Genomic DNA, 6,000 nt, shown 5'->3' on the forward strand with positions numbered 1-6,000 from the left:
ACAGAACAAGACCAAAAGAATCCTGAAATTTGTATGGAGACACAGAAGACCCCGAATAGCCAAAGCAATCTTGAGGGGAAAAAAAGTATCTGGAGGAATCAGACTCCATGACTTCAGACTATACTACGAAACTACAGTAATCAAGACAATATGGTACTGGCACAAAACAGAAATATAGATCAATGGAACAGGATAGAAATCCCAGAGATAAGCCCATGCACATATGGTCACCTTATCTTCGATAAAGGAGGCAAGAATATACCATGGAGAAAAGACAGCCTCTTCAATAAGTGGTGTTGGGAAAACTGGACAGCTACATGTAAAAGAATGAAATTAGAACACTCCCTAACACCATAAACAAAAATAAACTCAAAATGTATTAAAGAACTAAATGTAAGACCAGACACTATAAAACTCTTAGAGGAAAACATAGGAAGAACATTCTTTGACATAAATCACAGAAGATCTTTTTTGACTCACCTCCTAGAGAAATAGAAATAAAAACAAAAATTAAAAAATGGGACCTAATGAAACTTAAAAGCTTTTGCACAGCAAAAGAAACTATAAACAAGACAAAAAGATAACCCTCAGAATGGGAGAAGGTATTTGCAAAGGAATCAATGGACAAAGGATTAACCTCCAAAATATATAAACAGCTCATGCAGCTCAATATTAAAAAAAAAAGAAACCCAATCCAAAAATGGGCATTAGACCTAAATAGACATTTCTCCAAAGACATACAGATGGCCAAGAGGCACATGTAAACTGCACAACATCAATAAGTATCAGAGAAATGCAAATCAAACCTACAATGTGGTATCACCTCACACCTGTTAAAATGAGCATCATCAGAAAATCTACAAAAAAAAATGTTGGTGAGGGTGTGAAGAAAAGAGAACCCTCTTGCACTGTTGGTGGGAATGTAAATTGATACAGCCACTATGGAGAACAGTATGGAGTTTCCTTAAAAAACTGAAAATAGAATTACCATATGACCCAGCAATCTCACTACTGGGTGTATACTCAGAGAAACCATAATTCAAAAAGACACATGCACTCCAATGTTCTTTGCAGTACTATTTACAATAGTCAGGTCACGGAAGCAACCTAAATGTCCATCAACAGACAAATGGATAAAGAAGATGTGGTACAGGTTCTGTTGGGGAAGACGGCAGCGGCCAAGAGCACCCTTCTCTTCTTGCGGCCAGGGACTTCTGACTGAGCCTTCCCGGGAAGAGCGGTGACTGCAGGCGCCCTGCATCCCAGGAGCCCTAACCAACTTGGTTCCTCAATTAGTGGTGGGGAAGGGCATATCCTCTTGTGTAGGACTCAGGCTCTCCCTGCTGTCAGGATGAGGGCTCAGGGGGAAACCGAGGAGTCCGAAAGTGTGAGTAAGATGAGTTCTCTCTTGGAATGGCTCCATGCAAAATTTAACCAAAGTAGAACTTGGAGTGAAACCATTAAGCTTGTGCATCAATTCATGTAACATCTTTACCAGCAATGACTGACTGGAGTCTATAGCAAGCCAGAATGGACTGGGCTGTCATCTCAGTGCCAGTGACACTGAATGTTACATCACATCAGATATGTTCTATGTGGAAGTGCAGTTAGATCCTACAGGACAGGTTTGTGATGTAAAAGTGGCTCACCATGGAGAGAATCCTGTGATCTGTCCAGAGTTTGTACAGCAGCTAAGGGGGAAAAATTTTGATGAATTTTCTAAGCAACTTAAGGGTCTTGTTAATCTTTATATTCTTCCAGGGGATAACAAACTGAAGACCAAATGTTCTTGGCTCTCCAATCCCTAGAACAAGATCTATCTAAAACGGCAGTTATGTATTGGAAAGTAACGAATGCTGGTCCCTTGGATAAGATTCTTCATGGAACTGTTGGCTATCTCACTCCAAGAAGTGGGGGTCATTTAATTAACTTGAAGTATTATGCCTCTCCTTCTGACATGCTGGATGATAAGACTACATCCCCTATCGTTTTGCACAAGAATAATGTTCCTTGATCTTTGGGCATGAATGCATCAGTGACAATTGAAGGAACATCTATTATGTATAAACTCCCAACTGCACCATTAATTATGGGGTCACATCCAGTTGACAACAAATGGACTCCCTCCTTCTCCTCAATCACCAGTGCGAAGAGTGTGGATCTTCCTGCCTGTTTCTTCTTGAAATTTCCCCAGCCAATCCCAGTATCTAGAGCATTTGTTCAGAAACTTCAGAACTGCACAGGAATTCCATTGTTTGAAACCCAGGCAACTTATGTACCCATCTATGAACCGATCACTCACTTTGAGATGTCAAAGGACCCTGGCCTTGTACCTTTGAATCACAACATGTGATTTTATGCTGCTGTTCCAGGTCAGCCACACTGCTATTTCCTCAACAAGGATGCTCCACTTCCAGATGGTAGAAATCTACCAGGAACCTTGTTAGCAAAATCACCTTTCAGCACACTGGCTGGGTTCCCCTTATCCTGAATCTGATCAGACACCAAGGGGCTTAATACACCCTAATTGGAAGCTGTGTCAAAAGAACTATTCTGAAAGAAGATTCTCCTGGGCTCCTCCAATTTGAAGTGTGTCCGCTCTCAGAGTCCCGTTTCAGCATATCTTTTCAGCACCCTGTAAATGACTCCCTGGTGTCTGTGGTAATGGATATATAGGACTCAAAACATGTGAGCTGTAAACTCTACAAGGGACTGTCAGATGCACTCATCTTCACAGATGACTTCATTGCCAAAGTTGTTCAAATATGTATGTCCATCCCTGTAACAATGAGGGCTATTTGGAAGAAAGCTGAAACCATTCAGACCAACACCCCAGCACTGTCCCTCATTGCAGAGACAGTTGAAGACATGGTGAAAAAGAACCTGCCCCTGGCTAGCAGCCCAGGGTATGGCATGACCACAGGCAACAACCCAATGAGTGGTACCACTACACCAACCAACACATTTCTGGGGGTCCATATTACCTTGTTTAATATGAGCATGAATATCAAAGATAGGCATGAGTCTGTGAGCCATGGGGAGGACTTCAGCAAGGTGTCTCAGAACCAAGTTCTTACCAGTTTGTTGCAAATAACAGGGAACGGGGTGTCTACCATTGGCTCAAGTCTGACCCTCCTCATCACATGCCGCCACCTGTCTCTTCGAAGGCTGGAAACACCAAGAACCACCCGAAGCTCATGAATCTTCTTAAAGATATTCCTGCCCAGGATTTCTCAACCCTTTATGGAAGCAGCACTTTAGAAAGGCAGAATTCCTCTTCTGGTGCACCCCGGATGGAAATGTGCTTGGGAAGCAACCAGAGAAAGAAGAAGAAGACATAAAGATTATCACCTGACAAACCCAAGCACCAGACTGAAGATGACTTTCAGAGGGAGCTATTTTCAATGGATGTTGACTCACAGACCCTATCTTTGATGTCAACATGACAGCTGACACACTGGATATGCCACACATCATTCCAGCTCCAAGTCAGTGTAGCAATCCCCCAACAAATTACCGACAACAAGTAATTCATCCCCAACCCAGTATTCAAAGGAAAGGGTTAGGGTTAAGGTTAGGGTTAGGGTTAGGGTTAGGGAATGGTGTATGATTTAGGGTACAGGTTAGGGTATGAAAACAGGTTAGGGTTAGGTTACTTGTTAGGGTATGGGTTAGTGTTAGTGTATGGGTTAGGATTAGGGTAAACGTTAGGGTAAGGGTTAAGGTTAGGGTTAAGTATAGGGTTAGGGAATGGATATGGTTTTGGGTACAGGTTAGGGTATGACACGAGTTAGAGTTAGGGTACATGTTAGGGTATGGGTTAGAGTTAGTGTACACGTTAGGATTAGGGTATGGGTTAGGGTAAGGTTTAGGGTTAGTGTTAGGTTTAGGGTTAAGGTAGGGTTAGGATTAAGGAAAGGGTATGGTTTATGGTACAGGTTAGGGTATGACAATGGGTTGGGTTTAGGGTACATGTTAGGCTACGGGTTAGTGTTAGGCTTAGGATTAGGGTACGGGTTGTGTAAGGGTTAGGGTTAGGGTTAGGGTTAGGGTTAGGGTCAGGGAACGGGTATGGTTTAGGGTTAGTACAAAGGTTAGGATTAGGGTATGCGTTAGGTTAAGGTTTAGGGTTAAGGTTAGGGTTAGGCTTAGGCTTAGGGAATGGGTACTCTTTAGGGTACAGGTTAGGGTACGACAAGGGGATAGGGTAAGGGTACGTGGTAGGGTATGGGTTAGTGTTTGTGTACAGGTTAGGATTAGGGTACAGGTTAGGGTAAGGTTTAGGGTTAGTGTTAGGGTTAGCGTTAAGGTTAGGGTTAGGGTTAAGGAACGGGTATGGTTTAGGGTATGCCAAAGGGTTAGGGTTGCGGTACATGTTAGGGGACAGTTTAGTGTTAATGAAAGGGTTAGGATTAGGGCGTGCATTAGGGTAAGCATTAGGGTTAGGGTTAGGGTTAGGGAATGGGTACGGTTTAGGATAGAGGTGGGGTACAGCAACAGGTTAGGGTAAGAGTACTTGTTAGGGTATGGGTTAGTGTTAGTGTATGGGTTAGGATTAGGGAATGGTTTAGGGTAAGGTTAAGGTTAGGGTTAGGATTAGGGGATGGGTACGGTTTACGGTACAGTTTAGGGTACGAAAACAGATTAGGGTTAGGGTATGTGTTAGGGTACGGGTTAGTGTTAGTATACAGGTTAGGATTAAGGTACAGGATAGGTTAAGGATAAGGGTTAGGGTTAGGGTTAAGGTTAGGGTTAGGGAACTGGTATGGTTTAGGGTAGAAGTTAGGGTATGACAAATGTTTAGGGTTAGGGTATGTATTAGGGTACGGTTTAGGGTTAGTGTATGGGTTAGGATTAGGGTATGGGTTAGGGTAAGATTTAGGGTTAGAGTTATTGTTAGGGTTAGTGTTGGGGAACAAGTACAATTTAGGGTACAGGGTAGGGTACGACAATGGGTTAGGATTTGGGTGTTAGGATATGGTTCAGTGTTAGTGTACGGGTTAAGATTAGGGTACGGGTTAGTGTAAGAGTTAGAGTTACGCTTAGGTTTAGGGTCTGGTATGGTTTAGGTTACAGTTTAGGGTACGAGAAGGGTTTAGGTTTAGCATACGTGTTAGAGAACGGGTTAGTGATAGTCTACGGGATAGGATTAGGATACGGGTTAGGGTAAGGTTTAGGGTTAGTGTTAGGGTTAATGTTAAGGTTACGGTTAGGGTTCGGGAACGGGTATGGTTTAGGGTAAAAGTTAGGGTACAACAAATGTTTAGGGTTAGGGTATGAGTTAGTGTACAGGTTAGGATTACGGTACAGGTTAGGTTACAGATTAGGGTTAGTGTTAGGGTTAGGGTTAAGGTTAGGGTTAGGGTTAGGGAATGGGTACGGTTTAGTGTTAGTGTTAGGGTTAGGGTTACAGTTAGGGTTAGGGAATGGGTACGGTACATGTTAGGGTACGACAATGGTTTCGGGTTAGCGTATGTGTTAGGGTATGTGTTAGTGTTAGTGTACGGGTTAGGATTAGGGTATGGGTTAGGGTAAGGCTTCAGGTAAGGGTTAGGTTTAGGCTTAGGCTTAGGCTTAGGGTTAGGGTTAGGGAACAGGTGAATTGCAGTGCCCCTGTGCTCCATATAAAGTGATGGAAATATCCAATGGAAGTGTTAGAAACATCTTATTTTACCCGAGCCTTATACACTGCTATATATTAATTACAGTGTGGCTCACACATCTGTTCATTGAAGTTACAATGTTCTCAATTTCTCTTACTGATCCTCTAGAGTGGGCCCCAACAAGGCTCCCCTTGCCCAGTGTCATTGGAGCCAACAGATCGAGACTGAGTTTGGTTCAGAAGCAAGGGAAACTTTATATTTTGATCAGAGAATGGAGAGATGAGAGCGTGCGCTCCCACGCGTGCTGTGGGCTGAGCTGCTGTTTAGGGATCGCAGCAGCGTCAGCGGGAGGGAGGGGGAGGAGCTCTCGAGGGCTGGGTTGGCTGCAGCTGAGGCT

General features: G+C 43.4%; 1 pseudogene across 1 annotated transcript; it reads left to right on the plus strand.

Moving 5' to 3' along the window:
* Window positions 1–1,351: 1,351 nt before the first annotated feature.
* Window positions 1,352–3,211, plus strand: LOC309966843 (mediator of RNA polymerase II transcription subunit 1-like; annotated as a pseudogene). Its single transcript has 2 exons — window positions 1,352–2,906; window positions 3,098–3,211. The product of its transcript is annotated as a mediator of RNA polymerase II transcription subunit 1-like (transcript).
* Window positions 3,212–6,000: the final 2,789 nt, after the last annotated feature.

This window comes from Leucopleurus acutus, assembly GCF_964270905.1.
Source record: "Leucopleurus acutus genome assembly, chromosome: 10".
Classification (NCBI taxonomy): Eukaryota; Metazoa; Chordata; class Mammalia; order Artiodactyla; family Delphinidae; genus Leucopleurus; species Leucopleurus acutus.